This window comes from Ochotona princeps, chromosome 3, assembly GCF_030435755.1.
Source record: "Ochotona princeps isolate mOchPri1 chromosome 3, mOchPri1.hap1, whole genome shotgun sequence".
Classification (NCBI taxonomy): Eukaryota; Metazoa; Chordata; class Mammalia; order Lagomorpha; family Ochotonidae; genus Ochotona; species Ochotona princeps.
This window is the reverse complement of record NC_080834.1, coordinates 43,831,713-43,852,236: the sequence shown is the minus strand read 5'-3', so window position 1 is coordinate 43,852,236 and position 20,524 is coordinate 43,831,713. Positions and strand designations below refer to the sequence as shown.

At 38.7% G+C, this 20,524-nt stretch overlaps 1 non-coding gene across 1 annotated transcript; it reads left to right on the top strand.

Annotated features, from left to right (window-relative positions):
* Positions 1–18,749: 18,749 nt before the first annotated feature.
* On the top strand, positions 18,750–18,856 carry LOC131479952 (U6 spliceosomal RNA). The gene has a single exon (XR_009245200.1). It is a non-coding gene; the product is annotated as a U6 spliceosomal RNA (small nuclear RNA).
* The last annotated feature ends 1,668 nt before the right edge of the window (positions 18,857–20,524 follow it).

Below are 20,524 nucleotides of genomic sequence, written 5' to 3'. Positions count from 1 at the left end.
TTAAATTTCGTATTTTTTCTTTCCAGTTCAGTTCTTATGTAAGAGATATAGTTCCACAAATGACAACGAAAATCAAAACACATGCCAAACAAGACTTGAAATTCTCCTTTTTATAAACCTTAATTAAATTTCAGAAAATCTTAATTTTTGCATGTATACTTTGTGCCCACAAAAACGATAGTACAAGATAATTGCATAGTTCCACATACTCAACCAACTAAACAGAGGAAAACATACAGGGAATGTAACACAGGTGTAAATTAAATCTATTTTTATGTTTCAGAGCCTTGTAATTTTCTTAATGCTTGTTAACCATGGCGTAATGTGAAAGGTGTACTAATAAATAACGGGGTGAAAAAATGTGCTTCAGGTGTTATTCTACACATTTTGCCAGTAATAGAAATTATTTTCTGCATTATTGAGCAGTAATTATCTTGCTTCGCATCACTGCAATATTTCAAAGTTTTACTATCATATGAAATGGCTTCTAGTTTATTTGAAAGTCAAAAGCAGATGACATTATATGACACATTGCATTTTTTTAAAAATTAGAAGTCCATTGTACCATTAATCCTGAATTAAATGATCTATACGAATAGTTTTTGTGCTGGGAATATAAAGAAACTTCTGTATTTGTCCACTTATGCAACGTGATGGAAATCATTTTATTCTTCAAAGGCATAGACACATTATAACGCTATTGACTAATATAAGTACTTCTGTGATACATGCAAATTTTAGCAACTTTAAAAATAAGTCATTGACAATCAAATAACTCATTAACCAAGCACATCAATTATTAAAGGTGATCATGACGTTTTCATTTTACTAGAATGTCAGTATCTAAAACTTTTTTTATAAAGTATGTTACAAAAATATGACTGTATACTTCAGTAATTCTATATATTGCTACCATTTTCCTCTTTCTCTATCTCTACAGATAACTAACAGAATTGTACAAGCGTAACTTGAGTGAAAAGATGAAGAAAGCCAACACAGTTTGTAGTATAATTTTGAGAATATGTACAAATAAAGTAGGTGTATTACAGATTAGGAGATCAGACTAATGTGAATATATTCATGCATTTATATTTAAGTGTATTCTATATGGACATAATGATATGACATCACTTACCTTTTTTAATGGGGTATGTTTTTTGCTATTGTTGTTTTCATGAAATGATTTATATGTTGTGAATTTGAACCAATTATCAAATATTTGATGTGTAAACACTTTCTCTAATTCTGCTGCTTATTCTGTTTACTGTATAGGGTATACACTTTCATGCACAGGAGTTGAATGATATGGTTCAGTTCATGTAGTTTTGGTTTTGAGATCATGTCAAATAATTCATTGCAAAATCTAGTGTCATAAACTGTTTTCTCTATGTTTTCTTTTTATTGCTGTGTGCTTTTACAGAGTTTGGCATTTGGCACAGCAGGGAGTGTGCTACTTGTCAAGTCCGAATCCATTATCACAGTTTCTAAGTTCAAGTCCCTGCTGTGTTTGTGATTTCAGCTTCCTGCTAATGTGCACCATGAGACACAGTGTGCAATAGATCAAGTAGTTTGTTCTCTGACACCCACATGGGGAACTGATGAAAATATATAAATTTATACTTATACTTTTTACATATGTACTTTGATATTTTATCAACTCTCAGATGGTTGTTGAAAAATACAATTTCCCCACTAATAATTTTTGAAGAAACTGCCCTAAAAAGATGATATCTTGTCAACTTTTCCATGGTGATGGGAATGAACTACAATCTAAGTTTTTCTTTTTTTTTTAAAGATTTATTTATTTTATTACAAAATCAGATATACAGAGAGGAGAGACAGAGAGGAAGATCTTCCGTCCAATGATTCACTCCCCAAGTGAGCCACAATGGCCGGTGCTGCACCAATCTGATGCCGGGAACCAGGAACCTCTTCTGGGTCTCCCATGCAGGTGCAGAGTCCCAAAGCATTGGGCCGTCCTCCACTGCTTTCCCAGGCCACAAGCAGGGAGCTGGATGGGAAGTAGAGCTGCCGGGATTAGAACCGGCACCCATATGGGATCCAGGAGTGTTCAAGGCGAGGACTTTAGCCGCTAGGCCACGCTGCTGGGCCCCAATCTATATTTTTCTGTATGATAGTTATTGGCTGTACACCATACTTGTTCACTTCAAAGATATCAAACTCCATTCAGAAACTGGATTGTTGAATCATTCATTTGTACGTAATTTAAAATTAAATTCTTGCATGTGATTCAGAAACGTTCCATTTCTAGTTGTTGAATGTGTAATACATATAATACCTACCTACCTATTTACCTACCTGATTAACTAACTAAATAAAAACATCAACAAAAACTAAAAACTATTTTCAACTGCTATTCTACTATCTCACATACAATATTGTTTAAGAGGATCATATTTCAATCTGAACATTTACTTTCGGTTTTAGGTTGAAAATTACATGATTATAATAGGTGTATATTCAGCAAAATCATCTAGACAAGGTAAAGAAAATACATTTCTAGAATTTTAATTATTCCAATCTATTATGAAGGAGCTGAAATTCAAAACTTGGAGTGATATTTGATGGCAGTGCATCTAAGGCAGGGTTCTGATTTTAATGATAAAGATACATTAAAAGCAAACAATATTTAACTTAATAGAATTGAAGTAAACAGGTAAATAAAGTCCCAGAAATCTTAAATGTCTTATGGCAGACACCTAGCCCCGACGTTCAGTCAATACATTTCACCATTAGCTTAAATTATTTAAAACATGTACACAAAGGAAGATGGCTTATGAATTTTTTTGAGAATGTAAGGAATTCATAAACATAATATTCAGAGAAATTCCTGGTCATAAATAAATATGCATATCTGACGGAGCAGTCAATAAACTGGTGGCAATAAGGCTAGATCTCCTGACATTTCTGGGACATGTCCATAACCTCAGGTTCCTGGAAAGTCCTGAAAGGGCAGAATACTTTTTGCTTTTCTTCTATAACTCAGGCAGTAAACTAACTGGCCCAAGTTGGTTTGTGTACATGGAACTGATATGACTTGTTTACCTGGTTCAGTTGTGCATTATTAGTTGGGATTCAGCTCCTACTGATTGGCTAGTTTAAAGTACATGATGCTTAAACTGAGTGCCCATGCTTTGCGTCACTGCAGTTGATTGGATAATGTGTATGCTGCACTGCTGCAGGCTCGGTTGATTCAATGATTCACATCAGGTACCAGTGCTCTCTTGGTTGACTGGATGATTGTTGCTTAAAATGCCTGCACGTGGTTGGTTGGGGCTGCTCCCGTCTTCCACTTACAGTGTGTAGGACAGTAAATTGGTTGGTGATGCCTGGTAAAGAGTGACTCCTGAACTTCAAAGAATCTGTCTCGGCCTCATTTCTGGGATAGATTTGGTCAATTTGCAGTACATACTCAAATACTAAGTATTGTTAGGTTGGGTAGATTTGGGTACTGCCCTGAGGCAGAATGAGAATAAACACAATGGATAATTCCAGTGTTACATGCTCAGGAATGACTGGATTTCCCTATAGGATTCAAAGTTTCTGTCAATCTAGCACTATGAGAACTCTGTGTTATAGGTCACTTGGCATAAATCATAAACATGCACAAACCAAGGAGCAGACACCTTCTCCCATCCCTTATATCTAAGATGTATAAAGGCCAACTGTTGTATAGGAATGGTGGCTATGTCTCTCACATGGTCACATCACCAGGATAAGTGGTCCTAAACTATCTCTCTCCAGGGAACAATTCATCAAACTGTCTCCTGTAATCAGATTCTTTGCCTGAACCAAAAGTTTCTCTTTACCTCTCAATTGAATCTCAGTCTAACAGTTTTATCAATTAGTATCTCTGAAATACAGAACAAGTATTCGTGAGGTGTTAATTGCATAAAATTCAAAGACAAGATGTATACAGTTTCATAGCATAATAGAAAAACTAAGTGTTCCACTGTGGTAGAAACTTGGGAGTAAAAACAAACTCAGGAGAGTATAGAATGAAGGAGTATTTTCCAACTAGAGACAAATATGACATGAGGTTTTACCTGGCCTGAGATGGAGGAAAGAGACATTAAGCTGTTTAAGGAAAAATGATGGCTCATTTACAGTAGGGATTTTAAATTCTCATGGGTGCATACAATAGTCAATGCGATGAATGTGTTAAGGATATGAGCCTGGAGTGTCTAAAGAGTAGTGCTATCAGCTCCATGTTTCACAGTAAAGGAAACATGGATAATGCTAGGTTGGGCCAAGCACAAGTGACTCCACCACCCTTCCAAAGTCAAGCTGACTACCCAGGAATGTTTGAAATGCCAATTCACTCTGCTCTTGTCTGCGCAGGAGGTCAATGGCCATTACGAGGAGTGCCCGGTGCTAAAGGTCACAAGCATGCACAGACTGAGATGCTACCTTTCCCATCGCCCATGACTAAGAAGTACGCAAGTCCAGTGCTGTATACCTTGGCCAGTCATTTCTGACGTAATGGTCAGCAACAAGTTTATATCATTTTAAAGACACCCAACCTATGTGTATTTGTTGTAGTAATTTGAAGTAATGAAAATACTAAGTTTATCTAAAGCAGTTATGAAATAATTTTGTATGAGTTAGTGGTTCCTTTAAATTGCAGGCATACCCTTACATTCACCTGTAAAATAAGCAATGATAAGATGATATGGAGGCTGTTTCTTCATTGCTTAAAACAGAGTTTACTAGGATGGAAAATAAAAAGTTTTGCTGTTTTAGGGGGATTGTCAAACCATTGCTCATAACGTGAATTAGTCTGTGACCTGTTTTTAATGGACTGAGAACTAACACTATTTTAACAATTAAAAAGGGTCAAAATGAGCAATAACTCTTTTTCTTTAAGAAGATTTACTTACTTTTATTACAAAGTTAGATCTACAGAGAGGAGGAGAGATAGAAAAGATCTTCCGTCGGATGATTCACTCCCCAAGTGACCGCAACAGCCGGTGCTTTGCCGATCTGAAGCCAGGAACCAGGAACCTCTTCTGGGTCTTCCATGCAGGTGCAGGGTCCCAAAGCATTGGGCCATCCTCGACCACTTTCCCAGGCCACAAGCAGAGAGCTGGATGGGAAGTGGAGCTGCCGGGATTAGAACCGGCGCCCATATGGGATCCTGGCGTGTTCAAGGCAAGGACTTTAGCCGCTAGGCCATGCCGCCGGGCCCTATTACCTATTTGTTTGAGAAAAGAAATGAATGTCCATATTGAAAAATAATAACCATGATATAATATAATTTTCTTTTAGAACCAAGAATAAACTAAACAATTTAAAGAACAAAAATGTTTTGGTTTCAGAATAGGCATAATATTAAGAATTTTTTAAATGTTTTTTTTGGAAAGCAAACTTACAGATAGAGGAGGGAGATTTCCAATGAAGAAAGATAACTTTGTAGAACATTTGATCCTTAATAACACTTCTATATGTAGCCATCAAGCTATCTATTATCTCAAACTCTGCCATCTATCCAAACATCAATGAGAGTAGTATTGTTTCAATGAGTTATTGTGTGATACAAGCAAAAGCTTCTGGAAGCCTTAAGCATTTGAGCTTTCTCTGTTTCAAAGATGCCCTGAGGTGATCAAGGAAACCCACAATTGCCCATGAGAGCAGAAAGAAGCCTATCCAGAGAGGTAATGCTGTTTACAAAGAGTCTTAGTTGGTCCAGGCTCCTATAATTAGCATAAGCTTAGTGACACACTCAGTGAGAGTACTGTTTCTTTTTTATGAATAAATATTTCATTAAGACATGGTTTTATCCAGTGGGTTTGTATGCATTAATGACTGTTCTGCACTATATTGCAGGAAAGACAAGTTGTGGTAGACAAACTCTGACCCACAAAACTTTAAAATTTTCTGCCTGGTCTTTGATCATCCTTTCCTAAATATTAAATGCTGCATAAGAGCATCCAGTTACATGAAGCAAAATGAAGCTACACCTGCTCACAGGTAACACCAAGATCTGGGGAAGTGAATGAGGCTTGTATGTAACATCCCTTTCAACCATTCAGCTGTCATTATCTATGTGCCTGGAACCATATAACACCAACAGGGGATTATCCAGTCCACATACAGAATCATAATGAATGACTGATTAACTAAATACAGACAACAGCAAGAACACCAATAAAAGCTACCATTTCCCTAGGCCTCTATGTTCTGTGACACGGATAACACAGCCATGAAATCCTGCAAATGGTGCCAGAGCTGTGGTGTTATTAGAAAAACAAAACAAAACAACAAAAAACAAAAAAAAATGTGGTTTTGTCTTTGGCATTGGGTAGCAGGTAGAAATTGAAAAGGCATCAAGCCGACTACAGGTAATAACTGGGATATTAGAGGTGGTGACAGAAAAACTGGGATGGGGTGTGGTGGAGGAACCTTGCTCTCAGTATCTTGGAAAAAGAAAAGAAAATGAGACCCTGGCTGAAGGCATGCTGGAAGACTAGGAGTATATCATTTAACTTCTCTTACTGCCAAGCAGGAATTTGGGGGTTGAAAAAGAAATTATCTTCCTCATTCTCTCTTGAAGAACAAAAACACGCAAAAGAAGAACTTAGATCCAGAGCAGTGACTCCACAAAAATGAGACTGTAAGATTCCTGTTTTAATATTCCATAAAGAACCTCAGGGTTGCTACCTGCACCCTCTCAGCTGGGTGAAATATTCTAAAGAGCCTCCCAAATGGTCAACTCTGTGATGTTTCCTCTATTATCCTGTAGAGTTAGGTATGGTGATATGGCACCGCCACATGGTGAAAGCAGTTGAACTGGGGCTGATTCAGAAAACACCTCAGCATTTAGCAATTGACTCTCACCACCTTAGAGCAGCTGTTTCCTATTTCTTACTGTAATCAGACACATTCAGAATTCCAAGTTAGTACCAGATACTATTGCTTTTGTGATTACGTACAAGAAACTGGTTCGTTTTCCCACACTTAATCTTTATGAAATCACAGCTTCATGCAGACATGGAGTCATGGTTGAGAATGATAAGAGTCAGGCACTCAGTGAGAGTGACAGGGATCAATATCAGTCCTCTGTGGGATCCCTGAAAACCCTGAGGCCTTAGTAGAAGAGAACATGCCTTACACAAGACAGAATCTTTTGAGAAAAGGAAAAATCACCCTCATGAAAACATGTGGGTCTCTGAGAACACAGGCGGCAGAGAATTGCGTGGTGCAAGTTTACAGGCAATAAGATACCTTTGTTATTTTTAAAATTTGTTTTTCCAGATTTGGGGAGCCAGGGAGAGGAAGAATGACACTATAGAAGAATACATACCCTTCATGCAAAGTGTTATGAATTGAATGTTTTCATTCCCTTAAAATACATTTGTTAAAATGGTAACTGCTGGTGAAGCCATTGTGACCTGGGTCTTTGAGAGTCGTCAAAGTTGACTGGACCCCTTATAACAAACGCCAGGAGAACGCTTTCTCCACTGCTCCTGCAACACGGCCCTGATTTCCACCATTCTTTTCTCTTCTCCCTTCCTTCCTGTCTTCCTTCTTTCCTTCCTTCTTTCGTTTTTCTTCTCTCTTTCCAAATACCCTGACAAGGAGATCATCTCAACACATAACATCTGTCGACTAGTTGATTTATGATTTCTTGATCTTTAGAACTGTAAAAACAAAAAAGAAATTATGCTCTAAGCTAGCCTTTGAGGATAGCAGGTTATAGCAACCTGACGAGACCAAGGTGGATTCAGTTTTTCAAAGTTTGAAAAATCATGTGATGGCAATCTACTAAGTATTATTTTGGCCTGACTTTTTACATTTGATGTTTAAGGGCATATTAGAGTTTCCTTCATTTCATCCTAAAAAAGATTATTTAAAATAAATCAGTTACGATTTACCATAATGAACACGTAATTTTCAACTTTTGAATTAACAAACTTGGTTAAAACTTAAAGGTAAAAAGCTTAGGAAATTATAGATTATTTTTAAAACTGAAATCAAACAAAAATGCTTTAGGAAATGCCATTTCAAGGCACAGAACTGCATTAGGATAACAAAAATACATATCAATATGGATTTTAGTTAAACAAGTTTGAAATTGATCTCAGTTACTGTCACTTTGGAGTTTTTGTTTGACCAGTAATAAATATGTGGAGCAAAACACTAATTTTACCTTTTACTAACTGATTTTAAAAGCAGTTTATCTATTGCACTAAAACCCATTGCTAAAATAACTAAATGTTTTCATGTTTTCTTTATTTTATAGGCATAATTGATTCTGATTTTGATGCATTAATTTTGCAAACATAAATCATCTTTCACCAAAAATCCTTTTATGATTATTTATGATAGTAAACATTTGGATGTATATTAAAATTTTGTCTCTTAATTTCAAAAAATAGTTAATTGCACGAGCGTATATAAATATGCAATGAAAAATATATGACTGGAATCATTTGTACTGTGCACATGAATTTCATGAGAAGATCCAAATGGCTACAAATATAATTTCTTGAGTTGAACATATCTGTATAAAGAAGCTGCAGTGATTATAACAGCTGACATTTGAAAAGCAGTCATGAATACTGAGAAATACAGAAGTTAATTTTAAGTAATCTGATTATTGTTGTTTTGAATTCAAAAGAAAACTAGCGTGAACCAAAACAGATTACTTAGTCACCACAAAACATGTTTTCTTGTTTATGTTAAAATGCACCATTAAAAAATAAATATAAATGCATACTCAGCTGATAAGACACATTTCAGGCCTATTTTCCCCATCACATATTTTATGGTTATTATGACAATGGTAATTCACACAATTATGATTAAAATATTTTTATTTGCAATCAATAATACTGAGTTTTATTCTGTGTAAGATAGTCAACAAGAAACTAAAGAAGGCAAATCAAACTTCACTAACAATTTCAGTATTTAACTCTGCAGAAATGGAGGATTTTTTCATGACTACTGGTTTAAGATCCAATTTCAAAATTCTCAACACTGTTATTTTGGCCTTCAAAATAATTCTTAGGGCACTATTGACAAAAGGCTGCTTTGGATGCTAGTATCTGTGGCAAGAAAAGAGATGAGATCATGAAACATGATATTCACCTGTCCATTACAGAGATTTATACTTGAAAAAGTTAAAAACTTTTTGAACTATTCATATTAAACTTAAAAATAATCCTATTTTATTATATCATGAAGATATTGCATAATGTGTGAGTTGAATCAATAAATATTAAACATAATTGATGCATGAAGTATCATACTAGTTAAACATTAGAAAAAAAAGTTTTTTTATTTATCCACATGTATTAAATGAAAAGTTCTGCCTCGAGCTTGGTGTGGTGGCCTAGCAATTCAAGTCCTCACCTTGAAAGTGCCAGGATCCCATATGAACAGCGCTTTTAATTTCGGCAGCCCCGCTTCCAATCCAGCTTCCTGCTTGTGGCCTGGGAAAGCAGCTGAAGATAGCCCAAAGCCTTGGCACCCTACATCCGTGTGGGAGACCTGGAGGAAGTTCCTGGCTCCTGGCTTTGGATAGATGCAGCTACAGCCATTGCGGTCACTTCGGGAGTGATTCATTGGACACAAGTTCTTCCTCTCTGTCTCTCCTCTCTGTCTTTACTCCTCTTTGTAAATATGACTTTGCAATAAAAATAATTAAATCTTTAAAAAAGTCTGCCTCAAATCACAGTATATAGAATGTTGAATTAAAAACATATGATATTCTGTAACAAAAATTAGAGAAATGGACACATATTATACCTTAGAAACTAGTAAATATTTATGGGTTCAAAATCACTATAAGTTACATAATAAGTGAGACTTAATTGTAATTTTGGTTAAGATGTGGAATGGAAGGCGGAAAAAATGGCCGACCTGAGAGGACAGGCTTAGAAAGGGAAGCGCTGAAAGTGAGACAGGGTGCGGCTGGAGAGAGATCTGTGGACCAAAGAACCACAGGAAGGAGTGCCAGAAGCTCCCTGGACATCAAGCATCCAAGAAGAAACACATAACTCGGAAGAAATCCAGAGAAGGAACGCAGGAAACACAAAGACCTGGTTAAAACGTGGTGAGTCATCCCAGGAAAGGGGCGCATCAGCTGGAAGCCCAGAGGACACAGGGCGGCTGGAGACAGCGGGACGGGTTGCCTTTTGTGAAGGACCCTACCAGCAGCAGCGACCGCTCCCCTCCTGGTGGAACTTCCAACAACCAAAGCTGTGAGACTGCTTGGTGCTCTGAGCAACATGGGCCCCTAGAGGCACCTGGCTTAGCTTTGTTGCAGAGTGGGCACCGGTGACGCCGCCGGGACGCACAGGAACCCAGAGAGGTGGAGTGTGCCAGGGGCGAAAAAGAAAAAATTTTCGGGCTTTTCGCTCCCTGAGAGAACCATACTGAGACTGACCCTGCTCAGTGCCCCCTCTCCCCCGGAATTCTCCCAGTTTGAAGCTGTGCAAGAACTGAACATTCCAACTTGTGTGGGAGCCGGGGCACAGGGCTCCTACGGGGCGCCCCGAGTGGTGCAGCGCAGGAGACTTGCGCAGCTTGGCTTTCTTTACCTTCTCGGGGGTGTTGCCCCACTGAGGACTTCCTCCTCCGTGTGGGCCTCTACTGCTCGAGCCTTGGGATCCCCGGCCCCGGGCTGTGTTGCAGATTTCCACGGGCCTCAGCACCAGTCTTTGCTCTCCAGAGTTCCCGCTCCGGAGTGCTGCTCTGGAATTCCCTCTCAGGTGCTGCTTTGCTGAGAGGGGCTGCGCTGCCTCCCGCTAACACAAGCAGGATTTTCTGGGCGGGCTTCTGCTGGGAGAGCCTGTCTGGCCAATTCGGCTGAGCCTGCTCTGGTTTGGCCTCTCCTGCTGGGTCCAGCAGGAGATTCTGCCTGAGAGAGGCTACTTTCTCAGTTGCACTTTCTCAACCGTGGAAGCAGAGTCCTGGGGGGCGCAGGGCTGTGGGGGCACGCAGCCCGTGCCCCTCCTGGCTTGCTCTTCTGCCGAGGTCATGGGTTTCTGCTGAGTGTTGCCCGGCCTCTGGAGCTCAGGCTAAGCACAGCCGTAAGAGCCAGTGGATGCTCTAGCAGCCGTTCCACTGTTCGGAGCTGGTGTGGGGACTTCTGAGCCCCAGTCCACGCCCTGCTGTGGTTCCCTCTGCACTCTCTCAGAGCTACTGAGCAGTGGGGAGGCACTTCAGGGGACTGAAGGCAATGGCTGTGGACAAAAAAGTCAGACGCTAAAATCCCAAAACAACAGAAGGCAAAACACAATGAGGAGAAGTCTCAGAAAAAGCACTGACCCAGAAGAAAGATCAAGCACTCCCTCCCAATGCAACCAAAAACTAACCTCAATATCTGAGATGCAAGATGAAGACATAGAGGAAATATCAGATAAGGAATTTAAGAAACTAGTGATGAAATTCATCAGAGACAGTGAGAAGCATTGGGAAGAGTCCAAGGCATTCGAAAACCATGTCACTGCAGAAATAAACCAAGTCAAAAAGGGAATCCTCGATATAGAGCACAAAATTGAAAGCCTAACCAACAGAATGAACACAGCAGAGGACAGAATATCAGAACTGGAAGACATTCAGAATGAAAGGCAGCAGCTCATCAAACAGTTGGAGACAAACCAGAGAAAGCCAATAGGTCCATACAGGAAATGAAAGACAACCTCAAAAGATCAAATATTAGAATAATAGGCCTTCCCGAAGGAGTGGAAAAGGAGACAGGCTTGCAACGGGTGTTCAATGAGATAATACAGGAGAACTTCCAGAACACTGGAAATATAAATCCAGCACAAATCCAGGAAGGACAAAGGACCCCCAGTAGATACGATCCAAACAAATCGTCACCCAGACTTGTGGTCCTCAAGCTACCCTCAAGTGAATACAAGGAAACTATTCTAAGACAAGTAAGAAAAAAGGATAAGATTACTTTCAGAGGAAGGAAAATCAGAATCACAGCCGACCTATCAGAAGAAACGTTCCAAGCAAGGAGAGAATGGGGTAAAACCTATCAAGTCCTGAAACAAAACAACTGCCAACCAAGGATAATGTACCCAGCAAAGCTCTCATTTGTATTTGAGAATGAAATCAAATACTTCAACAGTAAAGAGAAACTCGAAGAATACATCAACACGAAACCAGCTCTGGAAAATCTCCTCAGGAAGGTGCTAAACCCAGAAAGAAAAAATACAAACCAAAATCAAGGATGGCAAATGGGAAGACCTCCCCACTAAAATCTGTATGAGGAAAGTCAACCAGGCAGAGACTCTAATAGTCGCAAATACACACTTGCACACTTACACACACTCATGGAAGCCCAAAATCACACCCTCTCAATATTGTCTCTAAACACAAATGGACTAAACTCACCAATCAAAAGGCATAGATTAACGGAATGGATCACCAAACAGCACCCAACTATATGCTGCCTACAAGAGACACATCTAACCAGAAAAGCCTCTAAGAAATGTAAAGTGAAGGGATGGAATAAGACATTTCATGCCAATGGACGAGAAAAAAAGTCTGGCGTAACTGTCCTAATCTCAGATGACCTAGACTTTAAGCTGACAGACATCAAAAAGGACAGAGAAGGACATTATATATTGGTGAAGGGATTGATCCACCAGGAAGTAATTACAATCGTGAACATATATGCACCTAATTTCAATGCACCTAGCTATGTGAAGCAATTACTTACAGACTTAAGGGCAGACATAGATATACACACAATAATAGTGGGCGATCTTAACACTTCGCTAACAACTAGAGACAGATCAACAAAACAAAAACTCCACAAAGAAACAACAGAGCTCATACAAACATTAGAACAACTGGACTTGGTAGACATCTATAGAACTTTTTATCCTAAGACCACAGATTATACATTTTTTTCAGCAGTGCATGGCACCTTCTCCAGGATCGACCACATGATAGGCCACAAAGCAAATCTAAATAACTTCAAAAAGATAGGAATCATACCATGTACCCTCTCAGACCACCACGGAATGAAACTGGAAAATCAGCAATTCAAAATGCCCCAGGAAATACAGAAACTCTTGGAGGTTGAACAATATGCTATTAAATGAACAATGGGTCAGGGAAGAAATTAAAGATGAGATCAAAAAATTTATGGAAACCAATGAAAACTCTGACACAACATTCCAAAACTTGTGGGACACTGCCAAAGCAGTGCTACGGGGTAAACTCATCACAATTGGGGCTCATGTCAAGGCCCAAGAGAGGTGCCAAATACAGGAACTAACCACACACCTCCAGGAATTGGAAAAGCAGCAGCAGATGAGCCCCACACACAACAGGAAACAAGAAATCATCAAAACAAGGGAGGAAATCAACCAGATAGAAATAAAAAACCATACACAAAATCAATGAATCAAAAAGCTGGTTTTTTGAGAAGATAAACAAAATAGACACCCCGCTGGCCCGACTGACAAAGAAAAAACAAGAGAAAGCAAGAATTAACAGCATCGAAGATGAAAAAGGCAACATAACAACAGACATTACAACCATTAAGAACATAATTAAAAATTACTACAAAGCACTGTACTCCAATAAATCAGAAGACCACCAAGAAATGGAAAAGTTCTTAGACTCACACCACCTGCCAAAACTTAGCACAGAGGCAACAAATGAACTGAACAAACCCATAACTGAAGCAGAGATTGAATCAGTGATTAAAGACCTCCCAACAAAGAAAATCCCAGGCCCAGACGGCTTCACCACAGAATTCTACAAAACATTCCGAACAGAACTAACCCCAATCCTCTACAAACTCTTCAAAACAATAGAAAAAGAAGCAACCCTTCCAAACTCATTCTATGAAGCCAACATTACCTTAATCCCAAAACCGGACAGAGATCCTACAGAGAAAGAAAACTACAGACCTATCTCTCTGATGAACATTGACGCTAAGATACTCAACAAAATCCTAGCCAATAGAATTCAAAAAATCATCCGACAGATCATTCATCCGGATCAAGTAGGATTCATCCCTGGAATGCAGGGGTGCTTCAACATAACGAAATCCATCAATGTGATACACCACATCCAAAAACTGAAAAACAAGAATCACATGATAGTATCAATGGACGCAGAAAAAGCTTTTGACAAAATCCAACACCACTTCCTGCTAAAAACCCTAACCAAGGTAGGCATAGATGGAAAAATCTACAACATAATCAAAGCAATATATGCAAATCCCAACGCCAGCATCATACTGAATGGAGAAAAACTGGAACCCTTCCCACTGAGATCCGGAACAAGACAGGGATGTCCACTTTCTCCACTGCTATTCAACATAGTCCTAGAGGTACTTGCTGAGGCCATAAGACAAGAAAAAGAAATCAAAGGAATCCAAATAGGAAATGAAGAAGTCAAGCTTTCACTATATGCAGATGACATGATTCTTTACATAGAAGAAGCAAGAGGCTCAACACAGAGACTCCTAGAACTTATACGAGAGTTTGGTAGAGTGGCAGGGTACAAAATTAATGAACAAAAATCAACAGCCATAGTGTAGGCAAACAGCCCCAAGTTGGAAAAAGATCTAACCAACAAGACACCATTCAAAATAACAGAGAAAACTATGAAGTATCTGGGAATTAACCTAACCAAAAATGTAGGAGACCTATTTGAAGAAAACTACAAACTGCTTAAAAAAGAAATTGAACAAGCCCTCAAAAGATGGAGCAACATCCCATGCTCTTGAATAGGTAAAATCAATATCATAAAAATGTCTATATTGCCAAAGGCAATATATACATTCAACGCAATCCCAATCAAATTGCCAAAAACATTCTTCACGGAACTGGAAACAATGATCCAAAGGTTCATCTGGAAAACACAAAAAACCATGAATAGCTAGAACCATTCTCAAGAACAGGAAGTTAGCAGGGGGAATCACAGTCCCAGACCTCTGGACATACTATAGGGCAGTGGTTATCAAAACAGCCTGGTACTGGCACAAAGATAGAGAGGAAGATCAATGGAGCAGAATAGAAACAACAGAAGGGAACCCACACAGATACAGCCAAATAATCTTAGACAAAAAGACAAACGACAATCCAGGCAAATGGGAAGGTCTGTTCAATAAATGCTGTTGGAACAACCGGTTGATAGCCTGTAGAAACAAAAAGATAGATCCACATCTCTCAGCATACACCAAGATCAAATCTAAATGGATAACAGATATAAACCTACATCCAGAAACCTTTAAACTTTTGGAAGAAAATGTTGGAAATACTCTGCAAGATCTAGGGGTAGGTCCTTACCTCCTAAGAAGGACTCCAAAAGCAGTAGAAATCGAGACCAGAATAAACAAATGGGACCTCATCAAACTAAGAAGCTTCTGTACAGCAAGGGAAACAATCAACAAAGTAAAAAAGCAGCCCACAGAATGGGAGAAGATCTTTGCGCACGACATAGGCGATAGAGGGCTAATCTCCAGAATATACAAAGAACTACAAAACAGCCAAAACACCAAAACAAACAAGCCACTCAAGAAATGGGCACGGGAAATGGGCAAACACTTCACAAAGGAACAAACCCAAATGGCAAAAAAACATATGAAAAAATGCTCAAGTTCCCTGGCAATAAGGGAAATCCAAATTAAAACATCAATGAGGTACCACCTAACGCCAGTAAGACTGGCCCACATGAATAAAAGCACCAACAACACTTGCTGGCGAGGTTGCGGGGAAAAGGGATCCCTACTCCACTGCTGGTGGGGCTGCAGGCTGGTACAGCCTCTATGGAAATCAGTATGGAGAATATTCAAACAACTCAAATTCAACATACCGTATAATCGAGCAATAGCACTCCTCAGAATATATCCAGAACACTTGTTTTATGAGAAACCAACATGCACTCCTATGCTCATAGCAGCACAATCAGTAATTGCAAAAACATGGAAGCAACCAAAATGCCCATCAACAGAGGATTGGATAAGAAAGCTATGGTTCATCTACTCCATCGAATACTACTCAGCTATTAAAAAAAAACAAAATGCAGTTCTTTGTGGCCAAATGGGCCAAACTGGAAACCATAATGCTAAGGGAAATGAACCAATCACAAAAGGTTAAATACCACATGTTTGCCTTAATTTAAGATGATATGATGTTATGTATAACATGTTATGTTTTGAATGTTATATGTTGTGTATAAACTAAATTGAAGTATAGGTGAGGTGGTCACAGAAGGTGGCTGGGAACTCACATTTACTTTCAACATGTTGGTTACTCATTACTATGTCAATTAATTCCATAATGATGTAAATTTTTGCTGATGGTATGATGGAGCTTTCAATTGACTGGGATAATACTCTGCTAGCTCTGTCTTCAGACCAGAGAGGGTATACCTAAGAAGACGTTGAACTTGACTGGACAATAAGATGCTGGACTCTATGTTTGGTGTATGCTTGCAATGGGGGAATCTCAACTGAACTTGAGCTGTGGTTATGCAACAAGGTGGAGGAATCCACCATGGTGGGAGGGTTTGGGGATGGGTGGGAGAACCCAAGTATCTATGTAACTGTGTCACATAATACAATGTAATTAATGAAGTTAAATAATTAAAAAAAAACAAAAAACAAAAAAACAAACAAACAAACAAAAAAAAAGAAGTGGGCACGGGAAATGGGCAAACACTTCACAAAAGAACGAACCCACATGGCAAATAAACATGAAAAAATGCTCAAATTCCCTGGCAATAAGGGAAATCCAAATTAAAACATCAATGAGGTACCACCTAATGCTAGTAAGACTGGCCCACATGAATAAAAGCACTAACAACACTTGTTGGTGAGGTTGCGGGGAAAAGACCACCCTACTCCACTGCTGGTGGGGCTGCAGGTTGGCATAGCCTCTATGGAAATCAGTATGGAGAACATTCAAACAACTCAAAGTCAACATACCATATGATCCACCAATAGCACTCCTCAGAATATATCCAGAACAATTGTTTTATGAGAAACCAACATGCACTCCTATGTTCATAGCAGCACAATCAGTAATTGCAAAAACATGGAAGCAGCCAAAATGCCCATCAACAGAGGATTGGATAAGAAAGTTATGGTTCATCTACTCCATGGAATACTACTCAGCTATTAAACAAAACAAAGTGCAGTTCTTTCTGGCCAAATGGGCCAAACTGGAAACCATAATGCTAACGGAAATGAGCCAATCCCAAAAGGTTAAATACCACATGTTTGCCTTAATTTACGATGTTATGATGTTATGTATAACATATTATGTTATGTATGTTATATGTTGTGTGTAAACTAAAATTGAAATGTCAATGAGGTGGTCACAGAAGGTGGTTAAGAACTTGCATTTACTCTTAACATATTGGTTACTCATTACTATGTCAATTAATTCCATGGTGATATAAATTTTCGCTGATGGTATGTTCGAGCTTTTGATTGACTGGGATGATACTCTGCTGGCTCTGTTTTCAGACCAGAGAGGGTCTAGCTAAGAAGCTGATGAACTTGACTGGACAACAAGATGCTGGACTCTATGTTTGGTATATGCTTGCAATGGGGGAATCTCAACTGAACTTGAGCTGTGGTTATGCAACAAGGTGGAGGAATCCACCATGGTGGGAAGGTTTGGGGAGGGGTGGGGAGAACCCAAGTACCTATGAAACTGTGTCACATAATACAATGTAATTAATGAATTAATAAAATAAAAAAAAAGATGTGGAATGGCCACAATATTTAAATGTGTGTTATGGGGGGAATCATAAACTGGATTATAAATCTCAATGTATCTTCTCAATTACAAACAAAATATGTTTTTGTCTACAAAATAATTTCTTTTGAAATTAAAAACTAGGTTTTAATGACAAGATTAACTTTGGCAAATTAAAAAAAATCCAATAATTAAATCATTAGTTAAAAAACAATAATTCAGAGACAAATCACTGGTGTAATAGTCGGCGGATCAGTGGAGAAGCCTGTGTGTTGCATTTGAGTGCCTGGGAGGGAGTGCATGATTTGAATGCTGATCCGGGTCCCTGCAGCAATGGTGGCTCCGGCAGTTGAGTGCCTGCCACCGGATAGGAAATATGGATTGATGTCCAATTCGCTGGTCATGCATCTAATATTTCAGGCACTTAGAAAGTGAATGAAAAATAAACCTCCAACACACCTTCCCCTGCCTCTCAAGTGAAAGAATAGCAAGTGGTAAGAAAAAATAAATACTTCTGATAAAGGAAATTATACCATTTCAGAAACAAATATCAATAGGAAAAGTATATTGAAATAAGGTGCAGGTGAAGAATATTGAAAACCTTGTGAGGAAAAAATAATGATAGAAACAAATAATTAAAATTGGAGAACCCTAAAAAAGATAAACAGACTAAATATAATTATTAAAAAAATAGTGATACCGGGTGTGTAAAAACCATAAAATGAAATACCGACAATCATATATTTGATGTGATGCTGAATAGAAGAGCACAGGTAGGAAATTGACGCCAAAGAATGGGATGATGTCGTCAGGTGGGAAAGGAAGAAGTAAAGCTTCCATGAAGAACACAAAGTTGTGTAATTCTTAAAAGAAAGGCCAGTCATGTTTAGGGACCTAAAATTGTAATTAGAAATGCTAGAGAACAAAGAGGCAATATAAGAAACTCCAGTTGGATTTGTATAAACAGGAAAGAGTTGGCAATGCAATTTCTTTTAAATTCCAATTTCAGGAAAATATATAACACTTAGAAAAACATACATAGCGCTCGCTTCAGCAGTACATGTACTAAAATTGGAACGATACAGAGAAGATTAGCATGGCCCCTGCGCAAGAATGACACACAAATTTGTGACGCAGTCCATATTTTTCCACATAATTCAAAATAAAAATATATTTAAAAAATGCACAGTGCTGGGCCCGGCGGCGTGGCCTAGCGGCTAAAGTCCTCACCTTGAAAGCTCCGGGATCCCATATGGGCGCCGGTTCTAATCCCGGCAGCTCCACTTCCCATCCAGCTCCCTGCTTGTGGCCTGGGAAAGCAGTTGAGGATGGCCCAACGCATTGGGACACTGCACCCGCGTGGGAGACCCAGAGGAGTTTCCAGGTTCCCAGCTTCGGATCGGCGCGCACCGGCCCATTGCAGCTCACTTGGGGAGTGAATCATCGGACGGAAGATCTTCCTCTCTGTCTCTCCTCCTCTCTGTATATCTGGCTGTAATAAAATGAATAAATCTTTAAAAAAATGCACAGGCTTCTTAAAATTATTGTTGGTTAACATCTTCATTAATCAGAAAAGAAGCTGAAATATGTCTTTTTATTTTTCCTTGTAAGAGTGAGTAAATGCTGGACCAATAAACTAAGAAAATATATCAGTGAAAAATGAACCAAGAGCAAACTTTAAAGACAAATTTATTATGGCTGGTGTTAATGGCTGAACTCTGACTACAGCTTTTGGCATTCCATATGAGTGCTGGTTCTAGTCTCAGAGGTTCCAATTTCCATCTAACTCCCTGATTGTAGCCTGAGAAAGCAGCAGAGGATGGCCCAAACGCTTGGGTCTTTATAGCCATGTAGGAGACCAAGAAGAACGTTGTGAGTGAACCAGTGGAAGGAAGATTCAATCTCTCTCTCTCTCTCTCTCTGTCTCTTTCTCTGTAAATCTGCCTTTCAAATGAAAATATTTCAATCTTAAATTATTTTTAAAAAATAATGAAAAATGTATCAAAGTTTATTAGGGATAGATCTTAAAACTGACACAACATACAGAGGTAAACACAATTTTCATAACTTAATTTTTTTCATACTTTTTCAGTTTCATTGATAAACACGTAATGAGAGCTGTGCAGTAGCGTATAAGGCTAATTATCTGCCTGCTGCTCAATTTTCCCTCCAGCTCCCTGTTCATATACTGGGAAATGAGAGGAGGGTGGCCCAAGCCCTTGAATCCTGAATCCACATGGAGACCCAGAGGAAGTTCCTGACTCTTGGCTTCAGATTAGGCCAGCTTCAAATATTGTAGCATGAATCAGTGGATGGAATATCTCTCTCGCTTCTTTCTCCTCACCCCCAATGTCTCCTTCTCTGTATGTCTGTCTTAAAAAAAAATTATATTGAAGAACATTTGGCCCTGGAAAATCACTTAGCTAAGGACATCTTTGCAATGAGTACTGCTAAGGAGCCCGAACTGTTCAAAGGCTTGGGAATTACAGTTCTGCTGAATGACATATATCATTATGAGTGGATATCAGTACACTACTCCATATTTTTGATAGGACTTTATTTATGTATTCTGTTCATAGCTTATAAGTTATCTCACTATTCCTGTCATTAGGCTTAGCTATTATTAAACTAACTAAAAAGATATCATATTAGAATTAAAAGCAGTTTATAGTTATTAAGATACATTGCTATGTACATGAACATATTATTGAGAGAAAAAACACTTCTCATATTTAAAGTGTGAGTTATGTAAAAATGCACTGATTTTTAAACTACTGCAAAATGAAGAGAACAGATCTCAAGAGGAACTGAAGGAG